This window comes from Nelumbo nucifera, chromosome 6 (genome assembly GCF_055504915.1).
Source record: "Nelumbo nucifera cultivar China Antique chromosome 6, China Antique-T2T, whole genome shotgun sequence".
NCBI lineage: Eukaryota > Viridiplantae > Streptophyta > Magnoliopsida > Proteales > Nelumbonaceae > Nelumbo > Nelumbo nucifera.
Window position 1 is genome coordinate 39,517,199 of NC_142654.1, and position 14,396 is coordinate 39,531,594.

Sequence of the window (14,396 nt, forward strand, 5' to 3'; positions counted from 1 at the left end):
ATATACTAAAAGTTATGCTAATTGTGTTTCAGGGCCTTATGGAGACATTCGAGAGAATGATTCCAAGTGCTAAACACCAATTTTGTGTGAAACACATGTATGAAAATTTCAAAGGAATTTTCAAGGGAAGAAACTTAAGAAATTGTTTATGGGGGAGCCATTGAACTTCAAAATGTGCCACTACAGTACTTAAACTCCCAAAAACTATCAATTTGGTCCCTACCATTAACAGTCTGTCCGTTATGTCGATCACGTGATGACATGTGATGGTTAGATTTTTTAAAATACCATAACTACCCTTTTAAGTATTTTTTTAAATGATTTTACCCTTCTTAAGACAAACTTAAATTTTAGGGGGGAAAACTAGGGTTTGTTGAATAAACAGTATTTTAAAGTTCGTTTAAGCTACAGTGAGTGGAAAATGTTGGAAGTGAAAGTTGGAACAAAGATTTCGAGTGTCTACAATTGCCATTTTATTTCAAGGTTTACCAATTCCAGTGCTCCATTATCATCAGTATGATCTCTTTCCTTACTGTGTCATTCTCTGTTTTTTTGTTTAAATGTTAGTTTATGCTTGTTACTTGATTTTTTGGTTATATAACCAAAGCGAATTCAGTCTTCATTAGTTTATGGTTCAAATGTAATGGTTTATAGAAAAAAAAGTTGCACGAAAACTCTTTGGTTACATTTCTCACTTGAAATGTAATGTTAGTTTAAGTTCCTCACTTAATCTTTTGTTTGAATATGAGTTTATGGTTCAAATATAATGACTTTGGTTGAAACTTAATGCAAGGATGTCTTCTCAATCTTACAGTGAGTCTTCATGTGTCAAATACTTGAGGTATAAAGCCAATGGTTGCAAGTGTGGGAAGAGATGCATGATTTAGGTGTCCGAGACATGTTATTAATCCAAATCGGATATTTTACAGCTGTACCAACAATCTTGTAAGCATTAAAATGATTTTATATATGTATGTGTATTGACTATCAATTGGCAATCATGCTTATATTCATTGCATTTGACTGTTTATGTAGGGGAGCATACATGCACCATGCAACTTTTTTCAGTGGACGGTTCCTACAGATGACTAATAAAATCAGTCTAGAAATGAATTTTGTATAAAACCATATTGGGGAGCTTCATAGGTTGATAGCTGATCTCCACTCTCGTTTGATGTCACTGGAATCTACCATAAAACTGGTTGTAAAGGGGATAAAGACAATGCATGTCTTAGGCATTGCATCTATCATTGGGTTCATTTGTCTTTACATGTATAGAAAGTAAGAAGTAGAATTGAGATGTATGTATTCAAATTGGGGTATGGGTTGTTTTGAATAAATGAAACACTATAAATTGATGTTTTGTTTCAAATGATTATGAACTTGAATATGATATACATAGATGTGCACTTATGTTTTGTCATGAAGTTCCACTTAGAATCTTTTTTTTTTTTTCAAAATTGTAAATCTGAATTGGATTGAAGGGGTTCCACTCAGTATGGAAAATTGGTATTTGACTTGTTTCAAAAATGTAAATATGACATCATGTAATGATGTTGAAATTATCAAGGTATTTCAATTTTATGAATTGTTTCAGAATTGCAAATCTGAAAAAAAAAAATATTTTTTTCAAGATTGTAAATATGAAATCAATTGATGATATTGAATCATTAAGTTATTGCAATTTTTGAATTGTTTTAGAATTGCAAATTTGAAAGAATGTTTGCTCCAACCTTAAGTCATTTGATTTTTTTTTCTTCAAAATTTTAAATCTGAAATCAATTAGTGATATTGAAATCATCAAGTTATTTCAACATCTAAATCACTTGATGATTTCAACATCAAAGTTTCTTTTACTTGTTTCAACATCTAAATCACTTTTAGCATCCAATTCAATTGAGCATTTTAACATCAAGTTATTTGACTTGCACATATGTGTTCTATCAATTAGAGCCATATAAAAAGATAATTCTAATTGCTTTAGATGACTGCAAATCAAATGTATCATTAATGACAATGGAATTGCCGATTTGGATGGATACATGTCGACCAAAATAAGAACTTTTTATTTGCTATCATAGAGTATTTAGCTTGTATCTCATAAAAAGAAAAAACATGTATTAACATCAGTGTATGGGTGACCAAAATCATTTTCCTGACTTCATATCAATTTTGTATCACCAATCCAACACTCAGAAAAAAATTCTCATAAAAAAAAAAACCTGAATTTACATTAATGTGTGGGTGACCAAAATCACCTTCCTAGGTTCAAATCAGTTTTGTGTCAACAGCCCAACACTCAAAAAGAAAAAAAAAACTATATCCTAGCAAAGAACTTGTTTGACTATATCCTGTACCCAACCCAACCTTAACTATACCTCTTCAAGAAAATAAAACCTTGTATCTACTTGTATCTCCAATTGTCCAAAAAAACTTGTAACATGTGTCTACACAACAAGCAATAAAGACCAACTCCTTCAAAATAACCTCTATCAAACTCCATCAGCTCCTACATGAACCAATAAGCATCAGATGTTAAAAAGTATGTTTGAAGTATTAATCAAATGAGCTTATAAGAACTGAAGTTCTATAAAGAATTAAATGGTAGAAATCTTCCTCAACTTGCTTGCTCTAATATTGCAATAATATTTTGCATATAACCATCACAAAATTATAAGAACTAAAGTTATAATAAAGGTATTAGGTGCCATAAAGCATGAAGTTGATATTTCCAATAGTGCTTAAGTTTCCATATTAGAATGGAGAAAGGTTTTAGGATCTATTAGAAATGCCAAAAACTATTACAAAGTTGTATCAGTCCCTAAGCCTGGTGACCCCCATACAATGCTGTTGTTTACCCCCTTCCTTGCAAGTCCATCAACAAAGTCATGGTTTTTCTAGGTATTTATATGAGCAGTTCAAGTTAGATGCCAGACTTCTAGCTTCATTCTTTTATGCCTCAACAGCCAAGGACCTTCTGCTTCATTCTCCACCCACCCGATTACACTAGTCCTATCTTAGACCCCAGCTCCCCACCATCAAAGAATATATGTATCATAGGTTTCTCTTGGGTGGATATTAAGGGGCCCCACCATATGGCTCTTGTTGTACATGGGCTACACCATTACATACTCTTATTCCTTAACTTTTTTGATGAACATGATTAATGTTTTATCTTCTCAAAACACACAGCCAGGCACATTTTTCTCCTTACTGATAAAAAAGTAGAAGCTACTGTGGTATCATGACAAATTAAGGGATGATGAGATGATCTTTAATTCTCCAAAGGCTCTGTTAAATTTTATTTTTCTCATTAATGTCTTGTTAAGCTAATTTTTATGAGTGCTTGCTTGGAAACCAACGATTTTGAAGTGAGGGAGTTTGTTTCCCATCCTTCAAAATGCAACTCTAATATGGAATCATATTTCCTAGTTTTTTTGAGCTTGGTCTATTATAGAATGGGATTTTGCCATGGAGACTGTTAGGTTGAATTTGGGAAAAATTACACAAAACATTCCTGTAAAGTTATTCCCTTGTTTGGCAAAATGGGTTCCGCTAGCTATTCCTGCAACAATTAAGATCTGCTATGGAGTTGGGCTTATCTCCTCTCTCTCTCTCTCACTCTCTCTATCGTGTCCTCTCTCCGTCACTCTCTATGTCATCTCCTCTCTTTGTCATTGCCTATGCCACCTGCTCTCTCTATCACTTCCATCTTCTTCATGAGTTAAAGGTCTTTTACCTAAAAAATTTTGGATTCTCATATGAATACTCTGCTACCCAAAAATTTTGAGAAGCACTTTCAACTTCTATGTTTAACCCACATTAGCTCAACATTAGTTCAACACAAGCACATCAAAACCCTTATCTTATGCATATCAAAATCCCAACCCTCTACAAAATATACCTAAGTTAAACACCAAACTGCTTAACTTGTACAAGAACTCCTTTAACTGGTAAATCACAGCTCCATAATAACAAAGGGATTATGGACCTCACCAGTTAAAGTAAGTCATTTAACTTGCATAGGAACTCTTTCAACCACTAAGTTAAGGCAGACTTCATTCGTGACTTTAATCATGCCTCACCAGTGAGTTAAATCAAAACATAACTTATAGTGAGTTAAAACATCACTTCAAATGAGTTATAACAGAACTTTTGTTGAGTTACATAAGAACATCCACTAAGTGAAATTAAAATTTATATCAAGTTACAGACCTTACTAGTAAGTTAAATCATAGCTTTTAATGAGTCATTGGAACTTATCATAACCCCTAATGAGCTACATCACAACCTTTGGTGAGTGAGTTAAATCATAATCATGCTTGTTCCTAGCACATGCAAGATTATTAGCATGCCTTGTATCTCAATTCACTAATGGTGATGCTAATACCTAGGCAAAGTTTCAGCAAAAAAAGAAATAAAGTTAGTCATAAATCAAACCAGTTTGTTATAAGTTGTGGTACCTTGTATATTAATGTAATCTGATCTATTGTGTGGATGGCCCTCCTTCCATGGTAAAGCTTTCCTATATAATCAATAGAATCATGAGAACAAGTGAGATAATGTATAAGAGAGTATGGGTTCATCAATAGAATTAGTGGTTTAAGACAATAATCAAAATATGTAAATAAATAATGTACCTGAGAAAAAACAATTGTTGTAGTTCTCATTGGGGACGGTGGCAGCTGTAACACTAGCCTACTACTAGTTGCCTAAGGTGGAACTCCACCCAGTGGTGCTCTATGCCTCAAAGGCCCAACTCCAACTCCAACCCCTTGGGATAATAATCTCTCCCCCTAAGATCTCTCCCCTCCTAGTATGTAGTCTTCTCCAATGTTCAAAGAACTGGACCAGGCATAAAACTAAAGAAGGGAGAGGTTCATAGGTTAGAGGTTAAATTGGGGCCGAACCGGAGGTTGAATCATGATGATGTGGCGCACACACACACACACACACACATATATATATATATAGATAGATAGATAGATAGATAGATATATTACAGGACATATAAATACTATATATAATATATTTCACAACTTTTAATATACTAAAATATGGTGTATGAATGGCAAGTTCCTTAACTTTTAAAGCAAATAAGTAGGGTTCAATCTCTTAATTTATATTTTCTTTAAAATACATGCATAATAAAGTAATATGTACAATAAATAGTCATTAATTAATACAAGTTAAGAGGTGGACTAATGGTAATTAAGCAATATATGAAAATAAGAGGTCATGGGTTTAAACCCTATTAAACACATTTTAAAACTTCACTTGGTTAATGACCTAGGCAGTTTCATGAAACTAGAACCATCTTACTGGTTTTTCAATTAAATTGGCTGGTCATCCGGTTTTCACTAGTTTTTTTAGCAATAGAGTTTATTGGGGTAAGACCAAACTAGCTAAGGTCTCAAGTTATAGTTCAACCGATTCAACTGGCTGGTATGGTCTGATTTTCTAAACACTAGTCTTCTTTGTGCCCTCACTTCTAAAGCTTGTGTTGTGCTCCTAGTATTAGGTCTATGTCCAGCCCACATAGGGTACATGTCATGAACCTGCCCCTTCTAGACACTTGGTGTCCACTAATCATCTTATTTGGGCCCTTCCTTCATAATTTCTTTTCTATTCCTAGTTGTAGCCTTATGGCAGGTGGGACAATGGGGATCACTTGCTCAACACAAGGCCACTAACATTTGGGATGGGCACAATGATATTGTTGTATGCCCATATGCACTTTTCAATAATGTACATAGGATCTACATAATCATATATTACACCCTTCTGCATTTGTATACATGAAATTGCATGACAACAAGGTATCCCAGTTCCTAGTCACTACCCACTGTCTACATGTACAAGTCCTTCTCTCCAAATTAAAAACTACCCTCCTATCAAAGTAAACCACCTCTAGTGTAAACATCCCAACATGCACAGAGAAACAGTTACAGGCATGCTCTTGCAAATACTCTATCCTCTTCTTGACATTTGGGCAAACAAGACTCTTCTCATTGTCAAGCATCTAATACCTCGACCTTGTCTAGACCAACTTCATTAACTATTTCCTGATTGTCTCCACCAATGTAATGATGGGTTTGCCTCTTGCATACAATATCCACTTGTTAAAAGCTTTTGAGAATTTTGTGCAGACATCATCGCTATGGGCTCTTGGTCCAAAGGCTAATCTAGACTAGGGGTTGATTCGATATGAGCCGAGTTTAGCTGAATACCTAGCTATTTGAGCTCGGCTCACCATAATAGTATTACGCTCGAGCACGTCCAAAGGCTGAAGCTTGACTGCAAGCCAAGCTTATTATAAACATATAAAAATAATTTTTTTTATTTTACATACAAAAAAATAAGAATAATAAAAATTATTTATTTTACATGTATGTATGTATGTATGTATGTATGTATACATACATATAATAAAAAATTATATATATATATATATATATATATATATATATATATACACACACACACACATATATATATATAGTTGGCTCACAAGCCGAGCTTCACTGGCTCAAATTCGGCTTGAAGATCAACATAAATCAATTTGAATCGAGCTTTTAATTCGCCAAGCTCGAATAGCTTGTGAAAGGCTCGATTCCTTTCCACTCCTAGTCTAGACCATAGAGCTGGGGGTATTTTTTTCAACCACTCAAATGCATCATTGTTCAAAGACTTAAGATTTTCCATATGCCAATCAAATTTAGTAGTGGAGAGCAAAAATTGGATGCTAACACCACCATTATCTTGCTCTTCTGAAGAGAATGACATCAAACCGCTCGCTACCAAGATCCACAAACTTAGAGAAATGATGACAAGCTACAAAAGAACCACTTAACAAATTAGTTAAAAATACAACTATTGGTTATAATTGGGTCTTACAATTGTTTTGATTACAGATCCTATAGTGTTTGGTTAATAATTGGTTTTGCATATTTACATCAAATTGGCTTGGGTCATCTACCATGACATAGACCAGACCCAATCCATTGACAACACAATTTGAAAGCATACAAAAATAAATAAAATAAACATGTGATCATATGAGTATATAGAACCCCTCAACCTCTAATTTGTTATATCACAAAAATTTATTGTCTTGATTTGATCCATTCAGTAAGTTATCAAGTTTCTATATTATTTTTTCTTGGGCCATTTATTAGAACATCCCCTATAGTTTCATGGATTTATTTAAACAATTAAACCTACCATAAAGTTTTCATTTTACTAAAACACCCCTATAGTTTGCAACCTGTTTACTTGATCAACCTTTCACCAAGAAGTGTTTGTTTTGCCATTTGAAAATAGTAACATGATTACCTAAATTATGTAGAAAATATTCAAGGGCATGGGGCCCATGATTGTTTATTGCAAAATTACTCCTAACACTTCTTCGTACAAAAAAAAAAAAAACAAAATTGACCAAATAAAGCCAAATAAAATGGTTGTTCATGTCTTATTAGGGGTAAAAATGGTATTTTTTCTTTTGATTAAATTTATTCAAATGGATGTGATGATTAAAATTGTCATTAACCACTCATTGCCAAGATCCATAAGCTTAGGGAAATAATGACAACCAGTAAGAAAATGATTAACAAATAAGTACGTCTATCCTCTATCGGCAAATTAGTTAAAAATACAACTATTGGTTATAATTGGGTCTTATCAGGTTAGACCCAATAGTTCTGACTACTAATCCTATAGTGTCCAGTTAATAATTGGTTTTGCATATTCGCTTCAAATTGGACCAGGTCTATCATGACCCAAACCAGACCCAACCCATTGACAATACCATTTGAAATCCAAAATAAAATAAACATGTGATCAAGTACGATGAGTATATACAATCCCTTAACCTCTAATTTGCTATGTTACAAAAATTTGTTGTCTTGATCTGATCCATTCAGCAGGTTATCGAGTTTCTATATTGTTTTTTATTGGGTCATTTACTATAATACCCCCTATAGTTTTATGGATTTATTTAAGCAATTAAACTTACCATAAAGTTTTCATCTTACTAAATCACCCCTATAGTTTGCAAACTATTTACTTGATCAACCTTTCACTACGAAGTGATTTGTTTTGCCATTTAGAAATGGTAACATGATCACCTAAATTGAGTAGAAAATGTTCAAGGGCATTGGGGCCATGATTGTTTTTTCCAAAATTACCCCTAACACTTATTCATACAAAAAACAAAACTAACCAAATATAACCAAATAGAATGGTTGCTCGTGTCTTATTAGGGGCAAAAATGATATTTTTTATTTTTATTTTCCTTTTGATTAAATTTATTCAAATGGACATGAGGTTCAAAATTGTCATTTTCCACTATCATCTAATGGAAGGTCAATTAAGTAAATTGATTGCAAACTATAGGGGTGTTTTAGTAAAACGTAAACCATAGGGTAGGTTTTAATAAATCCATGAAAATATAGGGGTGTTTTAGTATATAACATTTCTTATTTTTTTACATTTTTTTCATTGATTATATCATATATCAATTGTTAACCTAGATGGTTGAACCATTGGCCTCTTGTCTAAAGGGGAAACAATTTCAGCCTTCAAGCTTGGTTTTAAAACATTGATTGTCCATCCTCTACCTCTTTTTATATTAGTGGTGGCATGCACCTCTATGATATCATTACTATTTCTGCTTGAAACATTTTTGGTTGACCAATACAAATTGGTAGGGGTGAGCATTCAGTTTATCTAGTTAAAAACTGAACCGAATAAACTACAATTTTAAAAATCGAAATTAAAAATTAAAAACCAAAACCGGAATTTTTGGTTTGGTTTTTTATTATTTTGGTTAAAACTGAATTTCATTATATATACTATATATAATAAACTAATATATATAGCATATTATATATTATATATTATATAATGAATGTTGGTTAATTTAACTTTTCTAGTTAACTGGTCGACTTTATAATTATGAAAATCGAAACCAAAAACCGAAATTTCCAAAAATTGAGTTAACCAAACCGAAAAAACTGAAACCAAAATTTCCGGTTCGGTTTTTCTGTTTTAACTGAATAACGCTCACTCCTACAAATTGGTGATATAAGTGTTGTTACCTCACATATGAGAGTAGCTTTAGTGAGAGTTATTAGTATTTTAGTTGTTTCTACTTGAAAGGCCAATTTGACATTTCTACAAACAACCTCATACACATGGATATTAAGGCATGAAATAGGATGGCTAAGCTGAAGATTCAGCTAAGTTGGTTCAATTGTTTTAAAGAGCTCTAGGTAAGCTACTATTTAAAGATGTTGAAACAAATAGCCCTTCAAATAACTAATTGAAGTCAATGTGGGAAGTTTCCCACACTAAGACTATATATATATATATAGTTATGAAACTTGTGAATAAACTTAAGTTTTTTCACAATTTCCCCCACACAAATAAAATAGTAGGGGTCAAGTAAAATTTGGTTTCTTAAATGGGGTCCTTTTTTAGAGGTGAATATGTAAGAAATAAAGAAAAAATATACAAGAATGACACCTATGTCTTTATCCCATGTGCATCAAGTTATAAGGTTTGAGATGTAGGGCTTTAACTCTTATGTTTATTTTGTTTTACTTTTCTTTCATTTGTTTATTTTTTCTCATTTCACATCCCTGAGGAGCTTAATCTTATCTCTCTACTTTGTCTCATCAAACCTAGAGATGGCATTTTTCCTCTTCCTTGCTAGGTATCCAACCTCCCCAACCTAATTGGTTTAGGGATGGATACTACCTTGGTGAGGATAGGGATACCCGATCAAGGACGAGGACACACATAAGGATGGGGAGTGAAGTCTCCACCCTACCCGACCCACCTTTCTCCCTAAAAGGGACCAAGGTTGAATTTGGGGAATGTGGTTCCCACTTCAAACCCATCCTATTATGACTAAGATGGTGTTTGGTTTTGTGGCCATTTATTTGAAAATTGGTGCCAACTCATTACCATATAGGCATTTATTCCAAAGTGCTATTTGGTAAGACTATTTATTAAATAAACATTTTCTTGGTTTGTGTGAGAGCCAAATATTGGGGGAAACACCATTTTTAATATGTTTGGTTCCATGGGCATTTATTGATGCAGTGTTTATCAAATTGTTGGAATTGTGTCTTATTTTTCAACCGCTGGAATATTTTTAATCTAATGATTGGTGTGGTCACTCTTTAGGTTAAATAGGGTTTTACATATAAAAGCTTTCTTTTGAATGTAGGGTTAGGTTCTTTTAGAGAGAATGTTACATTTTTCTTGTTGGAGAAGAAAAAAGAGAGGTAGAGAGAAAGAGAGTGCTCTTAGTGTAAGAGTGGAGTTTTTCTCTTGTGTTTTTTTCTTCGGGTTGAAAGAGGAAAGGAAGAACAAGTGTACAAGGGTTGTGGGTTGTTTTGGGTTGCAAACCACAAGGTACTTGGACTATTTCTCATTCTCTTTTATAATGAAGAATAGTTTTTGTCACTCCTGTGAACATAGGTGGTAAGGCCAAACTATGTAAATCCTATGTTCTTGGTGGTGCTTGTTTTTATTTGTTTATACTTAGATTTCGTTATTTTTGTTGCTATTGGATTATTCTTGGTTACTACTTTTCAAATACTTTGTCATTTTATTCTATGGGTGATTGTTGTGAGGCCCTAACAAAGTAGCATCGAAGCCAAAGTTTTGGCTAGGCACAAGTATTGACAGATGCATATGGTGACTCCCATGGATTTGCCAGCTTTCTCAGGGTTGAGTAGTTGGCAAGAGTGGTTGATATCCCATGATAATTCCATCCATGGGAATGGTGCTCCCATAGTTGGCTCCCCTATGGTCATAAGCAAAGGGCTCTTGGTTGGTGCATATCAAGTTTGGCAATATGACAATGGCTACCATTCGAAAGGGGAGTATGGAATTCCCAATGTGGAAGAAACACATATGTAAGGGGGATATTGTTGGGATTCATGTATGAGTAGTTGAAAAGAATCCAACATTGGAAAGTAGGGTTGTTCATGGGTCGGGTTGGGTCGGTTTACTACTATTTTTCCAATCGGCCCGACCTGGTCGGGTTGCTTGAAAATGAAACCAAAACTGACCCTGTGTTAGGCAAAAGCGACCTAGTCGATTTGAGTCGGTTTGGGTTGGTTTGGATCAGTTTGAGTGCTTGAGTTGAGGGGCTAAGGGAGTAAGGGCGGACCAAGTTAGAAGTTACCAAGAAAAGAGAAAGTCAAATTGTGTTAGAAAAAGAAGACTGAAATTTGGAATTTTTAAGAAGGCTTCTAATCTAAGTAAAAAAGACACCTAATTGTAATTACCAATTTGGTGTAAAGGACCTTAGAAAATATGATCATTTTTTTAATCCTTCCAAAAAATGCAAGAAGCTATTAATGGCATTCCTTGTCTTGCAATGCTTGCCATTAATGGCATTCCTAAAAAGAAGACTAGAAAGTAGAAACTATAAGTAAGTAGAAAGTAGAAACTAAGTTAGGTACTAACTACTAAGTACTAACTAGGAACTAAGTCGGTTTGGGTCGGTTTGGTTTCAGTTTTCATGTGTGGAAACTGAAAATGAACTAACCCATCGGTTTATGCTTTTTAGTAACCCGAAACCGACCGATGCTAAAGAAAACCTGGCCAACTCGGGTTGGGTCGGACCGGGTTGATCGGTTTGGTTGATTTGGGTCTTCTTATGAACAGCCCTATTGGAAAGGAATGAGAGGTGCAAATGACTTTTATACAAGAGGGTCCCTTAACCCAATAGCTTAAGCTTTTGGATTGTATGTGGTGCCCCTCTCTTGTGTGTAAGTCCTACATGCATATACGTGTATGAGACTCTAGTTTTGACAACTCCTCTCAATTCATAACAGTGGTATCAAAGATCCCAGGTTGGTGTTTACAAGGTGTTTGTGAAATTGCTTAAGAGATAATGGTAACAAAAGGTACAAGCTCTTAGTTCCATATTAAGAGGTTTGATGGCAAAGGAGGGTAAATGATATCTTAGTTCAACAAGGCTTGGCTAGAGTGTTGAAGGGAAAGGATGGGAAGACAAAAAGACATGAAGGATGTTGATTGGAAGGACATCGAGTCAAGGTGTATTACTATGATTTGATTACTACTCGATAATAACATTATGGAGGAAGATTCTGTACCAAAGTTGTGGAATAAGTTGAAGAAACTATATTTGGGAAAAAGCTTAACTACAAAGTTATATCTGAAGTGGTAGTTGTACAAGATAAAGATGGTAGAAGGTGGGAATCTCTTGGAACACCTAAATGTGTTCAACAGTATCTTAGATCAATTAGGGAAAGCTGACGTCAAAGTGGAGGAAGAAAAAAGACACCTAATTGTAATTACCAATTTGGTGTAAAGGACCTTAGAAAATATGATCATTTCTTTAATCCTTCCAAAAAATGCAAGAAGCTATTAATGGCATTCCTTGTCTTGCAATGCTTGCCATTAATGGCATTCCTAAAAAGAATACTAGAAAGTAGAAACTATAAGTAAGTAGAAAGTATAAACTAAGTTAGGTACTAACTACTAAGTACTAACTAGGAACTAAGTCGGTTTGGGTCGGTTCGGTTTCAGTTTTCATGTGTGGAAACCGAAAATGAACTAACCCATCGGTTTATGCTTTTTAGTAACCCGAAACCGACCGTTGCTAAAGAAAACCTGGCCAACTCGGGTTGGGTCGGACCGGGTTGATCGGTTTGGTTGATTTGGGTCTTCTTATGAACAGCCCTATTGGAAAGGAATGAGAGGTGCAAATGACTTTTATACAAGAGTGTCCCTTAACCCAATAGCTTAAGCTTTTGGATTGTATGTGGTGCCCCTCTCTTGTGTGTAAGTCCTACATGCATATACGTGTATGATACTCTAGTTTTGACAACTCCTCTCAATTCATAACAGTGGTATCAAAGATCCCAGGTTGGTGTTTACAAGGTGTTTGTGAAATTGATTAAGAGATAATGGTAACAAAAGGTACAAGCTCTTAGTTCCATATTAAGAGGTTTGATGGCAAATGAGGGTAAATGACATCTTAGTTCAACAAGGCTTGGCTAGAGTGTTGAAGGGAAAGGATGGGAAGACAAAAAGACATGAAGGATGTTGATTGGAAGGACATCGAGTCAAGGTGTATTACTATGATTTGATTACTACTCGATAATAACATTATGGAGGAAGATTCTGCACCAAAGTTGTGGAATAAGTTGAATAAACTATATTTGGGAAAAAGCTTAACTACAAAGTTATATCTGAAGTGGTAGTTGTATAGGATAAAGATGGTAGAAGGTGGGAATCTCTTGGAACACCTAAATGTGTTCAACAGTATCTTAGATCAATTAGGGAAAGCTAACGTCAAAGTGGAGGAAGAAAATAAGGCCCTTTTGCTTCTTACCTTGCTTCCTGATTCGTATGAAAATTTGGTGACAGCATTGATATACTGAAAGGATAAAGTGAAGTTGAAAGAAGTCAATGCATCTTTTTTATCCAATGAGGTTTAGGAGGAAGCCTAAGTATAAGAGTGAGCAGGACTCTACATTGGTTATGCAAGGAACGGATTGGAAAGGAAGGTCATTTAACAGGGGATTTAAGAGCAGTAGGTCTAGATCCAAGGATAGGGAGAAGGGAAAAGTACAGTATTACAGATGCAAGGAATTTGGCAACATAAAGAGAGATTGTCCTACATGAAAATGAGGGTGGGGATGAATATGGAACTGTGGCAATTGCATCGGATGATGATGGAGACGTTCTCATAGTCTCCAAATGTATGTGCAATTTTTCTTTAAATGAGTGGGTTTTAATTCTGGGTGTTCTATGCATATTAGTTGTAGGAGAGAATATTTTGATATGTTTCAAGAGAAGAAGACAAGTGTTGTTTCCTTAGGTGATGGATCTACGTGTGACATCATGGTTGTTGAGACAATGAAAATTAAAATGTTTGATGGAGTGGTTCGCACTTTGGGTGGTGTGGCATTTGTCCCAAAAATGCATAGGAATCTAATATCATTAAACTAATTGGATTCCAAGGGTTGTAAGGTCTTTGCTACAGGTGGAGTCATGAAAATCACACACAATGGCATGATCCTAAGGAAGGGAGAAAATGTAAGGGTTTGTATCATCTAGTTGGGAGTGTAGTCGCTCCCACGACCTTGATGGGATGTTGGAAATGGAGTGCGCAAGGTTGTATAGCCACATGAAGAGTCTCTTTCCCAAATAAGGCAGAGACAAGTGCTACAAGTTTCCAAGGTATATATGATGGTGAGAGGAATATTCCTGTTGGAAGAGAAGAATGATCAATTCCTCTCTCTGGAATTAACTAGGATTGTTGGCTCGAGTGTAGTTACACAGGTACATTGGTCATTTTGTTTGAATCAAGTGGAATCAGGACCAAGTGATTCAAGCTATGTGTA